The sequence below is a fragment of the Silene latifolia genome, chromosome 9 (genome assembly GCF_048544455.1).
Source record: "Silene latifolia isolate original U9 population chromosome 9, ASM4854445v1, whole genome shotgun sequence".
Classification (NCBI taxonomy): Eukaryota; Viridiplantae; Streptophyta; class Magnoliopsida; order Caryophyllales; family Caryophyllaceae; genus Silene; species Silene latifolia.
This window is the reverse complement of record NC_133534.1, coordinates 171,009,387-171,030,464: the sequence shown is the minus strand read 5'-3', so window position 1 is coordinate 171,030,464 and position 21,078 is coordinate 171,009,387. Positions and strand designations below refer to the sequence as shown.

At 40.5% G+C, this 21,078-nt stretch overlaps 2 non-coding genes across 2 annotated transcripts; both read left to right on the top strand.

The window, feature by feature from the left end:
- The first annotated feature begins 2,940 nt into the window (after window positions 1–2,940).
- On the top strand, window positions 2,941–3,049 carry LOC141603813 (small nucleolar RNA R71). Its single transcript, XR_012525661.1, has one exon. It is a non-coding gene; the product is annotated as a small nucleolar RNA R71 (small nucleolar RNA).
- A 10,855-nt stretch (window positions 3,050–13,904) lies between these two features.
- LOC141604025 (small nucleolar RNA R71) lies at window positions 13,905–14,013 on the top strand. The gene has a single exon (XR_012525851.1). It is a non-coding gene; the product is annotated as a small nucleolar RNA R71 (small nucleolar RNA).
- The last annotated feature ends 7,065 nt before the right edge of the window (window positions 14,014–21,078 follow it).

Below are 21,078 nucleotides of genomic sequence, written 5' to 3'. Positions count from 1 at the left end.
TTGTCCCGTTTTGATTGTTGATTGGTTATTTCATAACTTGATTAACATTATTGTGATAAAAAAATTATAGTTTCTTTGTTGATAAAACCATCTGATTTTGGTAATAATTTAACAAGAACGATTTTTTATTTCAGATGGTAATAATTGAAGAAGAAGATTCGGTAATGGCAGAAGTTATAGGTAAGTACTGCCGCATGTTCTTTGTATCTAGCAAGTTAAAGATGTGTATGTATGTAGATATAAGAATGTGTCTTCAAACCAATGTTTTTTACATTTAACTTGAAGGGGGGAAGGGGATTAATATATCGCGATACCTTATTTTAGTTTTGCTGCCAATTGAGATCCCAAATAAGTTGCTTTTAGAAGTTTTGCGTATTTAGGTAGTTGAAGATGTGTTTCTATCAATATGAAAAAATGTATGATTGTGAAGATGGAGGGAGTATTACTTAGGTTACTCAGTGATTTCGATCTCACGGGTGTATGATTGTGAAAAGTTATGTGTATCTAGGTAGTCCGAACTTACTTTATTCTGCTGGATTCAGGGATTAGACGTTATTGGAGCTTAATTTTGTATTTGAGCTCACTTTAGTTAATTGTAGATGTAAGAATGTGTCTTCAAACCAATGTTTTTTACATTTAATTTGAAGGGGGGAAGGGAATTAATATATCGCAATACCTTATTTTATTTTTGCTGCTAATTGAGACCCCAAACAAGTTGCTTTTAAAAGTTATGTGTATCTAGGTAGTTGAAGATGTGTTTATGTCAATATGAAAAAATGTATGATTGTGAAGATAGAGGGAGTATTACTTAGGTTACTCAGTCATTTGGTCAACAAAAGGGAGGGGGAAGTGGTCTTTCTTGGTGGCGGCATTCAACTGTCTATAATCAATGCACATCCGCCACCCTGTCACAACTCGTGTTGGTATTAATTCATTTTTCTCATTTTTAACCACGGTAGTCCCTCCTTTCTTCGGGACTACCTGAACTGGGCTAACCCACTTGGAGTTGCCAACTGTATAAATAATACCTGCATCGAGTAGTTTCATCACCTCGGCCATAACAACTTCCTGCATCTTCGGGTTCAACTTGCGTTGACCCTGTCTGTAAGGCTTGTGGCCTTCCTCCAGCTCTATCCTGTGCATATAATATCAGGGCTGATGCCCTTAATATCATCCAAAGAGTAACCTAAAGGCTTCCTGTTTTTCTTAAGCACACATATCAAAGCAGAAAGCTGGTCATCATTAAGCTTAGCACTAACAATAGTTGGGTACTGCTCTGTATCATCTAGAAAAACATACTTAAGATTAGGAGGATGTGGCTTACGCTCTGGCACCTTTACCTCTACAGCATAAGCAGAATCAGCTTCAATGGTATAGCAAGTGTTTACCAAATTTTCGTTGGCCAGGCTTATGAGCATCTCATCTTCTTCCTCTGTGAGCTCGTAGCTTTCCATTGAGGCTACCAAAACATCTAGCTCCTCAGCATTCACCGCTGTATTATCTGCACACTCATCTAAACGGGTTAGATCAGCTAAGGGATCCTTGGCTAAGGATTCCCTCCAGTTACAATTAACAGCCCTGTCAACAATATCAATGGAATAACATGTATCATCATCAGCAGGTTCAGTAGCCTTACGAGCAAGACTGAACTCAATGGTGTCATCCCCTACCTCTAAGGTAAATAATTCCGCATTTGACATCTATTACAGCCCCAGCTGTATGTAAAAATGGTCTACCTAAAATAATAGGTATCTAACTGTCCTCCGCAATGTCCAAAACAACGAAATCGACAGGAATAAAAAACTTACCCACTCGAACGGGTACATCCTCTAAGACTCCTAAAGGTCTCTGAGTCGATCTATTTGCCATCTGAAGGGTAATATCGGTCACCTTAAGTCTACCAATACTTAGCCTTTCGCAAACGGAATATGGCATGACACTGACACTGGCCCCTAAATCGCAAAGGGCCTTTCCAATTTCGTGGTTACCTATAGTGCAGGGAATTGAAAAGCTGCCCGGGTCCTTTAATTTAGGTGGTATGTTAATTTGCGAAAAAGCATTACATTCTTCTACAAAAGCAACATACCATCATCATGAAAATTAATTGACGGATTTACGTCCTGCACTGGAGACCCAATCGATCGACCATTGGGCTCGGTCGATCGACCAATCACACTGGGTATGAACAGTTTCTGGTCAGAAACTCCTTCGTCAGGAACTTCAGTCGATCGACTGATAGTGTTGGTCGATCAACCACATGTGCTGGGCTCAATTAGTTTCTGGTCAGAAACTTTTTCATCAGGGATTCCGGTCGATCGACTGCTGTTGTTGGTCGATCGACCGCTGGTACTGGCAATAAAGTTCGTTTTCGCACCAGAAATTAAATTTTTCTTTTCATCCTTTCCCGAGTCTTCTCTTGGCTTATCGGGACCATCATAAGAAAGGCCACTTCGGAGATTAATGGCATTAATGGTTTCAATTGGCCCCTCACATTTGCTTGAAGAATTGGCAACTTGCTTAGCCTCTAAATTCTCCAACTGCTTCACAAAATTCTTTGCAGATTCAATCCCAGCTTCTTCTATTTTTGTGACTTGAACCAAAAGAGCTCGGATTATTTCTCTCAATTCCGCGGTCTCATCTAAGTTATGGACAGGAATTTCAACTCTTTCCTTGGAAGCTTCAGAGGTCTCGAGCTTTTCGAGCCGGGCAGTAATAGAAGTAATGAGTGTCACAACGGCACTCATTTCATCACTTTGCTTTCACGAGTTTCCACGCGAACTCCCAAACTCAGCTCTATGGACTACCATCTCCTCAATGGTGTTCCAACCTTTATTCTAACCAGTATTATTTTGGAACCTACCATTCGTAACTGCATCCAGGATAACCTTGTAGTCATCATATAAGGAATTGTAGAATAAGTTGCAAAGGTACCACTGCTGGAAACCGTGGTGAGGGACAGCCCGAACCAAACTCTTGAAACGTCCCTATGCTTCACAAAAGCCCTCATCAGGTCCTTGCGGGAAATTTGTAATTTTACTTCTCAAAGCATCAGTCTTTGCAAGTGGGAAGTATTTTTTGTAGAAAGCTAATGCTAGAGATGTCCAATCTATGACTCCAGCTGCTACCCAATCAAGGTAGCGGTACCAATCTCGCGCAGAATCTTTCGAGGAGTATAAGAACATCATCCCCTTTACTTCATCCTGGGTCACCCCAGCCGGTACAGGTATGGAACAGTAGTAGTCTGTGAAAATTTCCATATGCTTCAAAGGATCCTCGTCCGGTAGACCAGCAAACTGATTTCGCTCCACTAAATCGATATAGGAGGAACGAAATTCGAAGTGACCAGTAGTAGGGGTGGGTAATTCGTATCCCTTTGGAACATGCTGCCCTTGTGGCTGAAGATTGTCATATATTGTAGTCATGATCGCAAAACTGAGAGTACTCAAGCCTTCCTCTCAAAAATCTGTCTTCTAACTGTGCAAAAGCAAAACTAGAAGCAGGAGTAAGCAACGGCCTCAAGGAACCAATGTTCCTTGAGACAAGAAAAATAAACTAAAAATAAGCAAACAGAATTACACCATCTTCCCGGCAACGGCGCCAAAATTTGATACCGTCGTTTTGTATCAAAGTTAAATTTATAAATCCGAACTAAAACTATAGCTAGTGATAGTAAGGGTCGAACCACAGAGAGACAAGATCAATTCTATTTGCTATTTTTAATCTATTGAAGTAACAATTAAATGGGGGTTTTGGATTTGTTTGAGTCTAGATACTAATTGACAAAATAAGAAGTTTCTTAAATAAGATAAAAGAGAGATCAGGAACTTCGGTTCACCATGGCTAAGGTCAGGTCAAAAAGGTATAGAGGTCCTGTAATACGATCTCAGGAAATATGAGCAAGCCTTTCGATCAATGCTCAAAATTAACCTTACGGTCTTCTAATTCCCTAGAATTTCTCAAAGCTTTCGCTCAAAGGAAATTCCAAATCTAATGATAAATTAACCTACTAATCTTTCAATCTAGCACGATGGGTTTATCAAAAGGTAATAAGATCGATACGGAAGAAACCATACTAACAAAATCAGCCCTAATTTACGCCATGGCTCACCTCGTTCCCAATCAAGATAATTAGCTATGCATGATTAAAACTATAACAATTGCAAAATTGAAGGCAAAGAATAAGATTGATATGATTGAAATTGAATTTAAGATAAAAGATTAAAACTGAATTGCTTGAATATAAACTAGTAACAACAAGAATTAAATTGATAAGAAATAAGAGAAGGAAATTGTATTCGAGCTTACTAAAGAATTGATGAACAAAGTAATTGAAATTGGAATCCGTCGTCTCACTTCCTTCTCTCCAAAACTAGGTCTAAACTACTGTTCTTGAATAATAAAAAGCATACCCTAAATTACTGTTGCGTACTACTGATAACCGTTTCTCCCAAAAGTTAATTACAAGTGGGCTTTTAAAAGTCTATACGTAAAATAAATCCCAGCTGTGAAACCTGGTCGATCGACCAAGTGGCACGGTCGATCGACCAGCCAATACAGTGCTGACTATTCTGCTTAACTTCCACGGTCGATTGACTGAGCAAGATAGTCGATCGACCAGCTATGCTGTGCAGTGACATCCTTTTCTCTTCAAATCAGCCTCTTCACTCCATGCACGCATCCCGAGGTGAACAAGAACGAACTCCCATCTTCCAAGTTTCCATAAAGTTGCTTCCGGAGGACGATTTAAGCTTGATTTAGCTTACTTCCGCTCATTCCTACAATAAATCATAGAAATTCCAAAGCAAACCGTTTCGGGAGAAATAGTAGCCTTAATCTAACAAATACGCATAGAAATACGTGCCAAAACTGCAAATAAAGTGTATAGAATATGCACGTATCAAATCTCCTCAAACCAAACCTTGCTTGTCCCCAAGCAAGCACTATGACCTGACTAAAAACCTCTAATGGAACGGATTTCATGCTCAGAGCTAATACAAACCATCATGCCCAACCAATTTAATGCAGCTATTAACATCCAAGTATCTTGTCAAATGCAAACGAGTTGAACATGAAGAATTTGCTAAACCTTCGACCTTGCTAGACTCGTATATATTGGACTCTCACGGGTCGCTCATTCGCTCATTTAAGTACAAGGTAAGATATATTGTGTAAGACAGAAGAGTGATAAAAAATAAGACTCTCACCTATCTACGACCCATAAGAACATGCCTGCAATCTAACATGAATAAAGTCTCTACAACCGTGCATATGCATTCCAACCATTTAATGACCATGACACATGCCGAGGCGATTTGAGATTGTGAGGCTAGAGGTAAAAAGAGGCTAAAATGAATTTGGGAAAGAGGGGTTAAGCCGAGCTAATAACCACTAAACCAAATTATAAGCAAATCCACTTCTTACTTCCACTTACCAAAAATAACACCAATGCTCAAATATCACGAGCATAGACTCACAATTCTCCAATAAAATAACAATTCCTCAAATAATATGAATAGCACATGGGAATTAAGAAATCACCATCCGAAAATCATTTGAAACATGTGATCTCTCTCTCTCTCTCTCTCTCTCTCTCTCTCTCGCTCTCTCTCTCTCTCTCTCTCTCTCTCTCTTTTTTCTTCACTTTCTTTCTTTTCTTTTCTGACTTCCTTTTGTTTTTTTTTTCTTTCAAATCCTGTACGGGCAGTCGATCGACCATCAGACCCAGTCGATCGACCACCCCTGCTGGCCTACTACTCTCTGCCAGTTCAGTTCTTTTTTTTTTCACTTCATTCTTTTTCAAATCATAACCTCCCTTCATTCCCCAACAAAACATCCAACAAGATAATAAAAGCCAAATCACAAGACAACATTCCCGACTTACTACCTTTACTAGCTCAGCTAGGGTGGCTAAATTTAGTATGTAGCTAAATGGGACAAAAAGGGCAAATTTGGCTTTGTGAGGTTTATGGGTAAAATGAGAAAGAGGAACCTCTACCACATGTGTCAACAACCCACGGACCCGAATGCATATAGGTATCAAGTAGACTAGACTCATGCTTATGCAAATTAATGTGACATGACTTATAAGGAGAAACTACTCTCATTCCTACATGAAATCGGTCATGAATGTCACCGATTTATTAAGCTCTATCCTTAGAAATTTAAGTAGCTTGCCAATATTGAGTCAAGTCTATTCGTTTAGCAAAATTCCAACAAAAACTCGTAGACTATGCAAGTGACATACTTGGAAATGTTCAAAGTGCAAGGAAAGGGCAATGAGACAATATGTAATGCAAACTCATCAAAGAAATCCTTCCGTTCCGACTCGACCTAAATGCGAAAGTAAACGTGATTTTTTTGAATTTTTGGTGGGTTTTGCAAATTTTTTTCTTTTTTTTTTTGAATTAAAAACAAATGCAAGCTGAAATGTAATAAACGTGTGACTGAAATGCAATAAAAAACAAATGCAGATGCAAAAGACATATGCATATACCCTCCCCAAACCAAAACGCACAATGCCCTCATTGTGCTCAGGAGCAAATCACCAGCATCAACAGCAATAATGGGAAGAATATAAGCAACAACAAAAGAAAAGGAAACTAAAAGAAAAGGATAGAAAACTCACAAAAGACGACGTCCCCAAACCAGCCAAAAAAAAAGGGGAGGTCATAATGCATCTAGTCACCACCGTCATACTCAGAACCACTCTCCTCCTCGGACTCCGAGTCGTCCTCCTCTTTCACCTCGGCAGCAGCGGCAGTAGTAGTGGTGGGAGTAGACCTCGTAGCAGGCGGAGGGTATCCGCCCACCGGTGGAACAAAGAAGGACGGGTGAGTCCAGGGACCTCGTGGGAGCATCCCCGTCCGAGCGTACTCCTCGTAAACTGGGTACATGGCCAGTGCCATGTCTATCCTGTACTGATCAAAGCTCCTGCACAAGTCACCCAACACACGTGACATCGCCCTTTGGTCCATGACCGCAGGGACAACAATTGGTGTAGGGGGACGAAAAGTGGCCGGGAAACCCGTGGGAGCAGGAGTGGAGGAGGATGGGACCTGTGAAGAGGAGGCACGAGCTCGCCTCGAGGTGCTAGCAGTAGCGGTGCCCACCCTAATTGGGAGCCTGTAGCTAGGCAAGGGCGGGCGAGTTGACCCCAAAACAGTGGTAAGGGGCAAAATGGGAGGGAGGCCAAGGACATGGATGGAATCGCAAATGGAAGAATCAATCTTCCACCGACTCCGACTATCGACCCACTTCACAGACCTGGCGTACTCAAGGTCCATGAAGCGTGCGTCAGGGTCAAGAGGGGCCTCCTCTCTAGGGAAGAGAAGAACCAGACGGTTGGCGATACGAGTCACCAACCCACCATATACAATAGTGGCCAAAGTGCCCTCACTTATAGTGTGAAAGTGAGAGGCGGTCAAATAAGCTATGTTATAGATACGGGCTACCCGACTTTCAATGTTCAGATAGCCCGCCAAGATAGACAATTCAATGGTATTAATATTATTTGACACCTTGCGGCCAAAAATGGTATTAACCATCAGCCGGAAAAAATAACGAAAAGAGGGTAAGTGGACGGAAGTGCCCGTCCTCTTAGGGCCGTTCCAGTCAGAGATACACGACCACATTACCCTGTGCACGTCAGAAGGTTCCGAGGTGTTACCCTCGAAACAAAGACCCAAAATACCAGCAAATTCGGCCAATGTCAAGGAGTATGTGACATTGAATAGCCGAAAAGAAATACAAGAACTACTCCTATTAGCTTCAAAGGTGGTCTGGTCGAAAGCAAAAGATGAGAAAAACTCAAGGGTAAGAGTGTAGTAGGTGAACTCAGCCATGTCCACCAGTCCCGACATCCCTGTCCCATTTAGCAGAGACACGACAGATTCAAGACACCCTAGTTTCTCTAAAGTTGGCCTATGAAGAAAGCGAGTGGCCTGAACTTTTATTTTTTCGACCATGTTAATGAATTTAGCACGCTGAGTTGAGGAAGAGAAAGTAACCTGCGGATAGTCAGGTAGACTATCCGTAGTGTCCTCGATCATTAATGGCGGACCCCGCGGCCGTTTAGCAGCTCCTTGACTGGACTGCCCACTGAACATCGGCTGCTTCCCTTTTGTCATTGTTGCTTCCTACAAAATGAACAAATCAACAACTAGCTTCCCATAACCTTTTAACAATGTCAATTTCTAAAACCCTAAACAAAATCAGAAATTAGGGTTTCGAAAATTTGGGGGAAATGGATTTAAGCATCTCCTAGTTGCTAAGATGTCTCGAAAATCAGGGGAAAAGGATAGCAAAGGCAATTAAAGCATAAATTCGACAAGAAATCAACCCCAAATCGATTTTCCCTAAATCGATTTTTTTTCGATACAAGGTAACAATGCTCGAAATTTGGGCATAAAAATTCAGCTAGAGTCGAATTTAAAGGAAGAAAATAGGATTAGAAACATACCTTTGATGAGAACTCAGGAATTTGAGCAAGAAAAATCGAAGTAAAAGGGTAGATTGGCAGGAAAATCGCGAAAAGGGGAAGAACAAAGGTTTTTTCTATTCTTTTAATTGAAAGAGTATGAATGAATGAATGAGAAAAGAAGTAAAACTTCCCTTATTAACTTGCGTTCTGATCTCGCGCAGGGGTCGATCGACTCTCAGGCCAAGACGATCGACCAGGCTTCCCCTATACAGCTCTCTGATTGTCGCGTGGTGGTCGATCGACTATATTACCTAGTCGATCGACCAATCTCCCTTATGAAGCAGCCTCTGCCTTTTTCTCTTCAGTCGATCGACTGCTGAACTTGGTCGATCGACTGCAGGTACTGGCAATTAATCTCAAATACGTCAAAAATTTATTTTTCCACTTCAATTTCCCGTCTTTCTCTCATAAACATTCAGTAAATCACCCTACGCACTTTGCATAAAATAAATTCCTGCAAAAATTCTCAAAGGCGCACATCTTTCCACAAAAGAGAATGCTAATTAAAATGAAATAACTAAAGCTTCTAATGCAAATTAAAGGAAATAAAGCTGTAAAGTTCCTAATTACAAATAATTACAAGCCGGGTTGCCTCCCGGTTAGCGCTGGTTTAAGAGGTCCCGCACGACCTTTTTACCTCAATTTGCAGCTTCTAAAATTGGTTCAAAGTACAGTACTTCGACCTGCCCAACAAATTCGTCTGCTCCGTGATAGTGTTTCACGTATTGACCGTTCACTTTGAATCGGTCTCCAGATGAGGTCTCCAATTCAACTGATCCGAATTTTGTAACTGCTGTGACCGTATAAGGGCCAGTCCACCCGGATTTCAGCTTACCAGGAAATAAACGGATACGAGCGTTAAAAAGAAGTACCTTATCTCCAAAATGGAACTCGCGCTTAATGATTCTCTTGTCCTGCCAGCGCTTTGTTTTCTCTTTGTAGATCCTAGCATTATCATAGGCCAGCAGCCTAAATTCCTCCAGCTCATTTAGCTGTGTCATACGTTTCTCACGAGAGAGGTTAGGATCCAAATTCAAATCACAAATAGCCCACCAAGACTTACGCTGCAACTCAACAGATAAATGACATGTCTTACCATAAATCAATCGGTATGGTGACATCCCAATTGGCGTTTTAAACGCGGTCCTATAAGCCCATAAGACATCATCTAACTTAAGACTCCAATCTTTCCGTGATTTAGAAACAACTTTAGCTAAGACTTCTTTCAATTCTCGGTTAGAAATCTCAACCTGACCACTAGTTTGGGGATGATACCCCAAACCTCTACGATCTTGGACACCGAATTTAGTCAATAAAGCACTAAGTTTTTTCTCTTTAAAATGCATTCCACCATCGCTAATGACAACCCTAGGGACACCAAAACGAGGTAAAATAATCTTTTTAAACAGTTTAATCACGGCTTTTGCATCGCAATGGGGAGTAGCGATAGCTTCTACCCATTTGGACACATAATCTACAGCTACGAGGATATATTTATTACCTTGACTGCTCGGAAAAGGTCCTTGATAATCAATGCCCCAGACATCAAAAATCTCAACCTCTAGAATGCCTACCTGTGGCATCTCATGTCTCTTTGAAATATTCCCCGATCTTTGACAAGCATCGCACTCAGCAACAAAATTGCGACTATCTGCAGGCAAAGTTGGCCAATAGAAACCAGATTGGAGTACCTTAGCCACAGTCCGGGATGGACCATGGTGACCACCATAAGCAGAAGAGTGGCAAGCTTCTAGTATATCCTTCACCTCCCATTGAGGCACACATCTCCGGATAAGACCGTCTTCACATTCCTTGAAAACATAAGGATCATCCCAAAAGTATTGTCTAGCATCATAAGTGAACCGCTTCTTCTACTGCCATTAAAGCTCTGGTGGTATCTTACCTGTCACAGCAAAATTAGCATAATCAGCAAACCACGGAGGTGGATAAGACCCCGAATTAGTAATAGCTAACAGACTCTCATCAGGAAAAGAATCATTAATGGGTAACGAATCCTCCCTTTCTGTCAACTGCGGACGAGATAAATGGTCAGCCACCACATTCTCTGCACCTTTCTTATCTTTGATCTCCAAATCAAACTCCTGCAAAAGGAGTATCCACCTCAAAAGCCTCGGCTTTGCATCCTTCTTAAGAAAGAGAGTCTTGAGCGCTGCATGGTCAGTATAAACAACAACCTTAGAACCTAACAAATAAGACCGAAATTTATCTAAGGCAAAAACTACAGCTAGAAACTCCTTCTCAGTCGTGTAATAATTGACTTGAGCCTCATCCAGAGTTCGGCTCGCATAATATATGGCATTCAAAACTTTATTCTTCCGCTGTCCCAAAACTGCACCAATCGCATAATCGCTGGCATCACACATAATCTCGAATGGGAGGTCCCAATTAGGCGGCTGAATGATCGGCACAGAAAATAGAGCCTCCTTTAACCTGTTAAAAGCTCAAAGGCACTCATCAGTAAACTCAAAGACATCATCCTTAAGGAGCAATTGTGTAAGTGGTTTAGCAATTTTTGAAAAATCCTTAATAAAACGCCGATAGAAACCAGCGTGACCAAGGAAACTCCTCATTCCTTTAACATTCACGGGAGGAGGCAATTGCTCAATCACCTGCACTTTTGCCTTATCAACATGTATACCCTTATCAGAAATCAGATGCCCTAACACAACTCCCTCATTGACCATGAACTGACATCTTTCCCAGTTTAAAACAAGATTAACATCAATACAACGCTGCATGACTTTATCAAGATTACCTAAACAACGATCAAAGTCATTACCATAAACTGAGAAATCATCCATAAATACCTCCATAATGTTCTCTATATAATCAGAAAAAATCCCCATCATGCACCTCTGAAAGGTAGCTGGGGCATTACACAATCCGAAAGGCATTCTGCGGTATGCAAAAACACCATGTGGACAGGTAAAAGTGGTCTTACTCTGATCATCCGGATGAATAGGGATCTGAAAGAACCCTGAATATCCGTCTAGAAAACAGAAAAATTTGTTAGAAGCAAGTCTTTCAGTCATTTGGTCAACAAAAGGGAGGGGGAAGTGGTCTTTCTTGGTGGCGGCATTCAACTGTCTATAATCAATGCACATCCGCCACCCTGTCACAACTCGTGTTGGTATTAATTCATTTTTCTCATTTTTAACCACGGTAGTCCCTCCTTTCTTCGGGACTACCTGAACTGGGCTAACCCACTTGGAGTTGCCAACTGTATAAATAATACCTGCATCGAGTAGTTTCATCACCTCGGCCATAACAACTTCCTGCATCTTCGGGTTCAACTTGCGTTGACCCTGTCTGTAAGGCTTGTGGCCTTCCTCCAGTTCTATCTTGTGCATATAAATATCAGGGCTGATGCCCTTAATATCATCCAAAGAGTAACCTAAATGCTTCCTGTTTTTCTTAAGCACACATATCAAAGCAGAAAGCTGGTCATCATTAAGCTTAGCACTAACAATAGTTGGGTACTGCTCTATATCATCTAGAAAAACATACTTAAGATTAGGAGGAAGTGGCTTACGCTCTGGCACCTTTACCTCTACAGCATAAGCAGAATCAGCTTCAATGGTATAGCAAGTGTTTACCAAATTTTCGTTGGCCAGGCTTATGAGCATCTCATCTTCTTCCTCTGTGAGCTCGTAGCTTTCCATTGAGGCTACCAAAACATCTAGCTCCTCAGCATTCACCGCTGTATTATCTGCACACTCATCTAAACGGGTTAGATCAGCTAAGGGATCCTTGGCTAAGGATTCCCTCCAGTTACAATTAACAGCCCTGTCAACAATATCATTGGAATAACACGTATCATCATCAGCAGGTTCAGTAGCCTTACGAGCAAGACTGAACTCAATGGTGTCATCCCCTACCTCTAAGGTTATAATTCCGCATTTGACATCTATTACAGCCCCAGCTGTATGTAAAAATGGTCTACCTAAAATAATAGGTATCTGACTGTCCTCCGCAATGTCCAAAACAACGAAATCGACAGGAATAAAAAACTTACCCACTCGAACGGGTACATCCTCTAAGACTCCTAAAGGTCTCTGAGTCGATCTATTTGCCATCTGAAGGGTAATATCGGTCACCTTAAGTCTACCAATACTTAGCCTTTCGCAAACGGAATATGGCATGACACTGTCACTGGCCCCTAAATCGCAAAGGGCCTTTCCAATTTCGTGGTTACCTATAGTGCAGGGAATTGAAAAGCTACCCGGGTCCTTTAATTTAGGTGGTATGTTAATTTGCGAAAGAGTATTACATTCTTCTACAAAAGCAACAGTACCATCATCATGAAAATTTCTCTTACGATTCAAAATGTCTTTCATAAAATTAGCGTAAGAGGGTACCTGGGTAATTAGATCAGTGAAAGGAATGGTTACCTCAAGATTCTTGACCATCTCCAAAAACTTACCAAACTTGCGCTCCAGCTTAGTATTCTTTAAACGCTCCAGATACGGGACTGCAACACTGGCCGTAGGATCAGCAACCTTCGGCTTCCGTAAGTTTAAAACCTCCGTCAAATCATCAATGAGTATAGAATCTTGCAAATTAATTGACGGATTTATGTCCTGCACTGGAGACCCAATCGATCGACCATTGGGCTCGGTCGATCGACCAATCACACTAGGTATGAACAGTTTCTGGTCAGAAACTCCTTCGTCAGGAACTTCAGTCAATCGACTGATAGTGTTGGTCGATCGACCACATGTGCTGGGCTCAATTAGTTTCTGGTCAGAAACTTTTTCATCAGGGATTCCGGTCGATCGACTGCTGTTGTTGGTCGATCGACCGCTGGTACTGGCAATAAAGTTCGTTTTCGCACCAGAAATTAAATTTTTCTTTTCATCATTTCCCGAGTCTTCTCTTGGCTTATCGGGACCATCATAAGAAAGGCCACTTCGGAGATTAATGGCATTAATGGTTTCAATTGGCCCCTCACATTTGCTTGAAGAATTGGCAACTTGCTTAGCCTCTAAATTCTCCAACTGCTTCACAAAATTCTTTGCAGATTCAATCCCAGCTTCTTCTATTTTCGTGACTTGAACCAAAAGAGCTCGGATTATTTCTCTCAATTCCGCGGTCTCATCTGAGTTATGGACAGGAATTTCAACTCTTTCCTTGGAAGCTTCAGAGGTCTCGAGCTTTTCGAGCCGGGCAGTAATAGAAGTAATGAGTGTCACAACGGCACTTATTTCATCACTTTGCTTTCGCGAGTTTCCACGCGAACTCCCAAACTCACCTCTAAGGACTAACATCTCCTCAATGGTGTTCCAACCTTTATTCTGACCAGTATTATTTTGGAACCTACCATGCATTCGCAGCTGCATCCAGGATAACCTTGTAGTCATCATATAAGGAATTGTAGAATAAGTTGCAAAGGTACCACTGCTGGAAACCGTGGTGAGGGACAGCCCGAACCAAACTCTTGAAATGTCCCTATGCTTCACAAAAGCCTTCATCAGGTCCTTGCGGGAAATTTGTAATTTTACTTCTCAAGGCATCAGTCTTTGCAAGTGGGAAGTATTTTTTGTAGAAAGCTAATGCTAGAGATGTCCAATCTGTGACTCCAGCTGCTACCCAATCAAGGTAGCGGTACCAATCTCGCGCAGAATCCTTCGAGGAGTATAAGAACATCATCCCCTTTACTTCATCCTGGGTCACCCCAGCCGGTACAGGTATGGAACAGCAGTAGTCTGTGAAAATTTCCATATGCTTCAAAGGATCCTCGTCCGGTAGACCAGCAAACTGATTTCGCTCCACTAAATCGATATAGGAGGAACGAAATTCGAAGTGACCAGTAGTAGGGGTGGGTAATTCGTATCCCTTTGGAACGTGCTGCCCTTGTGGCTGAAGATTGTCATATATTGTAGTCATGATCGCAAAACTGAGAGTACTCAAGCCTTCCTCTCAAAAATCTGTCTTCTAACTGTGCAAAAGCAAAACTAGAAGCAGGAGTAAGCAACGGCCTAAAGGAACCAATGTTCCTTGAGACAAGAAAAATAAACTAAATATAAGCAAACAGAATTACACCGTCTCCCCGGCAACGGCGCCAAAATTTGATACCGTCGTTTTGTATCAAAGTTAAATTTATAAATCCGAACAAAAACTATAGCTAGTGATAGTAAGGGTCGAACCACAGAGAGACAAGATCAATTCTATTTGCTATTTTTAATCTATTGAAGTAACAATTAAATGGGGGTTTTCGATATGTTTGAGTCTAGATACTAATTGACAAAATAAGAAGTTTCTCAAATATGATAAAAGAGAGATCAGGAACTTTGGTTCACCATGGCTAAGGTCAGGTCAAAAAGGTATAGAGGTCCTGTAATACGGTCTCAGCAAATATGAGCAAGCCTTTCGATCAATGCTCAAAATTAACCTTACGGTCTTCTAATTCCCTAGAATTTCTCAAAGCTTTCGCTCAAACGAAATTCCAAATCTAATGATAACTTAACCTACTAATCTTTCAATCTAGCAAGATGGGTTTATCAAAAGGTAATAAGATCGATACGAAAGAAACCATACTAACAAAATCAGCACTAATTTACGCCATGGCTCACCTCGTTCCCAATCAAGATAATTAGCTATGCATGATTAAAACTATAACAATTGCAAAATTGAAGGCAAAGAATAAGATTGACATGATTGAAATTGAATTTAAGATAAAAGATTAAAACTGAATTGCTTGAATATAAACTAGTAACAACAAGAATTAAATTGATAAGAAATAAGTAAAGGAAATTGTATTAGAGCTTACTAAAGAATTAATGAACAAAGTAATTGAAATTGGAATCCGTCGTCTCACTTCCTTCTCTCCAAAACTAGGTCTAAACTACTGCTCTTGAATAATGAAAAGCATACCCTAAATTACTGCTGCGTACTACTGATAACCGTTTCTCCCAAAAGTTAATTACAAGTGGGCTTTTAAAAGTCTATACGTAAAATAAATCCCAGCTTCGAAACCTGGTCGATCGACGAAGTGGCACGGTCGATCGACCAGCCAATACAGTGCTGACTATTCTGCTCAACTTCCACGGTCGATCGACTGAGCAAGATAGTCGATCGACCAGCTATGCTGTGCAGTGACATCCTTTTCTCGTCAAATCAGCCTCTTCACTCCATGCACACATCCCGAGGTGAACAAGAACGAACTCCCATCTTCCAAGTTTCCATAAAGTTGCTTCTGGAGGACGATTTAAGCTTGATTTAGCTTACTTCCGCTCATTCCTACAATAAATCATAGAAATTCCAAAGTAAACCGTTTCGGGAGAAATAGTAGCCTTAAGCTATCAAATACGCATAGAAATACGTGCCAAAACTGCAAATAAAGTGTATAGAATATGCACGTATCAACAAATGTCCAAGCGTCTTCAAGTAATTCACAAGGAGATCAGTTACTTGTCACTAATGCACCGCATGAACTTTCTTCCAACAATGTACCAGGTATTAAATTGTAGCTTTTTATTAATTATTGTATTGTCTAATAAGCTTGAGTAGGTTATAACTGGTCGTGATCCCTAGTGAGGGGTTAGTTTTCAGTACTTGTCGTTAAGAGCACCTAGACCAAAACACAATTTATAACTTCACAAACAACTCTACAATTAGTAAAGAGGCAAGTAAAGGTCGGATTCCAAGGGACGGGAATTGAGATGAGATTTCTATTGAAACTAGTGGTGTCTAAGGGTGTCACAATTGGGGTTTGAAGTAGAAGGTCACTAAACTAAATAGCAATGAAAGTAAACAAGTAAGATGAATTAAAAGGGATGTAAACAATTGATAAAAAGCACTAGGGTGTCATGGGGTCATAGGGGATTCATGGGAATTGATCATACAAACATATTCTCAAATTATAAGCAAGCAATTATTGTTGTGATGGATCGAGTTGGTTTATGTCTTACAATCCTAGGAAAGTTTAGGTCCCGGAGCCGAATCGATTGGATTGTACAACACCTACAAGTCGACTTAATCTTCCCTACTCAACAATATGCATAGTCTAATGAGACTCGAGTTGGTTTATGTCTTACAAGTCTCATTGAAAAGATAGGTGATGGGTAAAAAATGCAAGGATTCATAGGCTCACATTTCATCAAACATAACATGTGCATAAGTTGAGATCACAACAAGCAAGCAAATAAATTATGAAAACATATTAGATTAAGCATGAATCATTCCCCATGTTGATTTCCCCTAATTACCCATTAACCCTAGCTAAGGAAACTACTCACTCATTATCATGTTGAACATACTAGCAAGGTTGTCAATCATACCAACAAAGTAAAATATGATGAATAAATGAAAGTGATTAACAATAATTAAAAAGGGATTAAGAGAATTATACCTACTAATGATTCCAATAATAAAGCAAAGATAAAAAGAAGTACTTGATGCTTGATTGGAAGGTTGTCAATCTCCCAATAATAACCCAAATAATCTTCAATTACCCAAAATAAAGGATGAACAAGAGAGAGATTAAGGAAATAAAAATTGTATTAAAACTTGATTAATTGTTGATTACAAGATTAAAGAGAGATTTGATTGATATTAACTACCCTAAAGATTGCTAAGAAGAACATGCTCTTCTAATTAGACTAATGGGGTATTTATAGTGGGGATTAGGTACATGAATTAGGGTTAACTAAGGGCTTAAATGACGATTAAGTCCCTTGTTGAGGAATCGCCGGTCTCTAGGGAGACTCCGGTCTCTAGAAAAAGATGCGCATCCTTCCATGAAGCTTGTAGAAGACGAAATGGAACTGTCTGGGAATCCGGGCGTCTTTAGCACGGGACGGGCGGATTTGGGCGTTCCTGGACGGGCGTCCAGAGGGTGAAGACGAGCGTCTTCTGGAGGTTTTGCCCGGGCGTCTTGTGGAGGAAGACGCTCGGATTGTTAGTGGAGGACGGGCGTCTTCAGGGCAATCCGCACGGATTGTCAGGCAGTTTCTTTCCTTCTTCTTTTCTTCCTTTTTCTTCATAAAATCCTTGAGGATTTCCTCGGGGATGCAAGGATCTCTTCTCATCATTACCCATCTACTATAGTATGTATAAAGGCCTTCTAATCTTGTCTCTCCTTGATGCTTGGTCATTGAATTCAATCAATTTAGCCTCATTTTGCCATGAAAATGCAAGGTTTGCACTCCTTTCCTACCAAGGGATCAAAACCTCAAAGAATATGCAAAACAAAGAACTAAAGACAACAAATGACCCAAATATGCACTAAAAAGCATGGGAACAAGGCTAATTCGGGGACTAAATGTGCTCTAATTATGGTCACATCAAATATCCCCAAACCGAACCTTTGCTCGTCCCGAGTAAAGAGGTGATAAAGACTAGGACCATTATTTAAACTAACCTAATAACATAGCCGATATGAGACAATTAGCGGGTATCACTCCGCCCCTTCAACTCACAACAAGACAACCATGTGGTAGGATGCCTTCTTGCAAGGCAATGTGGGTCTTGCCAAAATGGCGACACATCCAAACATTAAGCACACAAAATCAAGTAATGGATGCATCTACAAAAGAATAGCCACTTTTCTCATCTAAGTGGCGGAAATTATCTACAAGGGAAGCAATTCAAGGGTACACACTCCTTCATAGATGCAATTTCTTCAAACTACTAAGCCTAGAAGGATACCAATAAATCACCTCCAAGTTGTGTCAAGCTAGGGTACCTTTGTCCTCAATCGTTAAATGCTTTTGTCAAGAATAGACTCCCTATGGTGTTAGAAACACTGGAGGATCGCGGAATTCCCCCTCTTGCCTAGACAAGAAGAAGGGTCGTCCCCTCTCTACCATGCACAAAAATGGATACGATGGATAAAGGGATCGATAGTATTTGAGTTTCATTTGGGAGTTTGCTTTGTTGTTATTTTCCCCCCAATTTCTTGTGGCATATAACATTTGAGAACAATTTCTTTGCCATTTCTTTTGATTTTTGGCATTTCAATACTTGACAACGTTTTGCATTTCTTTTTGAACATTTTCAAAGTCACCCCATATGTAGTGAGGGTGCCTTATATTTGAAGCTTTAGGAGTCTATTTTTGCTCCTCTTTTCATTTGATGCATTTTTGCAAACTTTTTGACATTTCATTTCATTTTTTGAACTCAAATTTTAAACAATTTTTGTGCCCATTCCCTTTGATGACAAAATTTATGGTAGAACATGGATGAATGATGGTTGCATGGTTTCACGGGTCACCTTGGAATAAACGGTAGCCAAGGAGTTATCACACCACAAGGTACTCTTGACTAGGCCTTAATCCATGGGTCAAAGGATACTAGCATGACACATCCTAGGGTGTTTTACAAGTATTCTAACAAGCAAAGACTTAAGAAGAAAAAGCATCTACTAGGGCCTATATACACTTGTCAAGCTTCCCAAGTAGACGGTTTCGCAAAATTTTTCTAACATGCAAACTACATGCCATGATGCAACTAGCATATATACATCCTAATGCATATGATTCTACCAACTAATATGACATATAAACTAAATGCAAGTCCTAAGTTCACATTGTTATACCGCATCAATCAAAATAAAGCCACATAGTCATTAACATAAAGAGGAAAAAGGAGATTGGAAAGATCATACCATGCGGTCTTCATGATCCTCATGTCTCAGATGTGGTGTAGTCAATCAATGTGAACAAGGATAGAACAAACATAATATATACAGTAATATATACATAACTACACTACAAAGGAAATGAACTTGTTTTTAGTTTTTCAATTTTTCAATTTTTTATGGTTTTTCGAAATTTTTTGATTTTTTGGATTTTTTGAATAAAAGTTAAGTTAGAATTCCCCATCCCCACACTAATATGGGCATTGTCCTCAATGGCCAAAATGATGGGAAATTATGCAAACATGATGCATGATTTCTACACTAAATGCAAGCTATATTATACTACACTACATGATGCATGGGTTTTTGTTTATGACGGAGAGCGTAATTTAGATTACCTCCCGTTGCGTATGCACGTACTTCCCCAAACCGAGATAGACATTATTTCTAATGTCCTAAAGTTGGGGGTAGTTCATGCACACAATATGCAATGCATGAAACTAATTTGTCATTTTGGATTTTCAAAAGTGAGAACAATGAAATAAGAACACCTCAATGGGGCCGAGGTGTTAGTCCTCTATGTTGCTAGGACTCTCCAACCATGATCAAGATAGAATAAATAAAACAAAGAAACAAGTAGACAAACCTCAAGAGGGTAGGAGCCTCCAAAGCTTGCTAGTCTTCCACCATATCATCATTATCATCATCTTCCTCAATAGAAGTGGACTCATCACCACTTCCCTCTTCACTTCCTTGCTCACTTCCTTCATCACTTTCTTCATCATTTTCTTCATCATCTCCTTCTTCTTCATTTACCTCTTCATCAATGTCTTAATCAACAACCTCATCACCGACAACCTCATCGTCACCCGGTATCTCACCCCTAGATGCACTTGGAAAGAAGACTTCCCTATCCGCTCAACTAGGCAAAGGACATGAAGGATCAAGTGGTCCTTGCCTAGCTAAATGAAGGAGGGGTGGATATTGGGCTAAGTAAGCATCTTCCCGATCCTTAAAATCTTGTTTGTGCATCTCTTGCATAAGTAGAGTCATGTAGTCTTTGCTTGCTTCAACACCTTCGGGTTTGAACTCTTGATACTTGAATGGATAGGGTGGTGTGACAATGGAGGAGGAGGGCATTTCGATTTTACCCCTTTGTTGGCGGATGATGTATTCGGCTTCTTTTGAGAGGGGAAGAAGGTAGTTGGCCTGATGGACACTCAAACGACATATCTTGGAAGGCAAAGTAAAGATCTAGCCTCATTGGTGAGCCACCCATACTTGGTGTCAAGAGGATTATGGGTAACCCACTTATACTTGTTAATCATGGTATCCATGTCAATGAGATGACCCCCTTTTTTCGCCACATACTTGTTATCCTTGTTGAAATTTGGATCAAAGTACTTAGCCAAAAGAGTGACTAGACCTCCATTTACAATAAAAGTGGTGCCTTGCTTTCCACAATCAACATTTAGCCATCTTTCCACCAAAAGCCTTAGAGAATTGTAAGGCTTGGTGAATTCCCTTCCAATATTTAAGGCCGACTCAAGTAGAACACAATCGGGCTTGGTAAAGTGGTTAATGTCTTTTCTTGCAATGATAGTATTCCCGATGACCTTGTGCCACACTCTAATGCCCGGATGGTGGACTAATAGAGCGCGACTAGCATGATAGTTCTCAAATTTCCTCCCGGAAATCGCCTCCCAAAGAGGAGAGGGGTCATACTTTTCGTGATTCTTGTAATAACTAGGTGAATCACTAAGACCCAATACTTTACCCAATTCATTAAAGGTGATACGCCTACTCACATTAGCAAGGCGGAACTCAATGTTTTCTCTAGTCTCTACCTTAGTTACTTTCAAAGAACTTAAGAATTCTAAGGTAAGGGAGGGGTATGTCAATTCTCTTGCAGCAAACAATTTTCCCAACCCCATGGCTTCAAAGAAGGCTTTTGTTTGTTCAAGGACACCCAATTTGTTCAAGGCATCTTCACAAATGA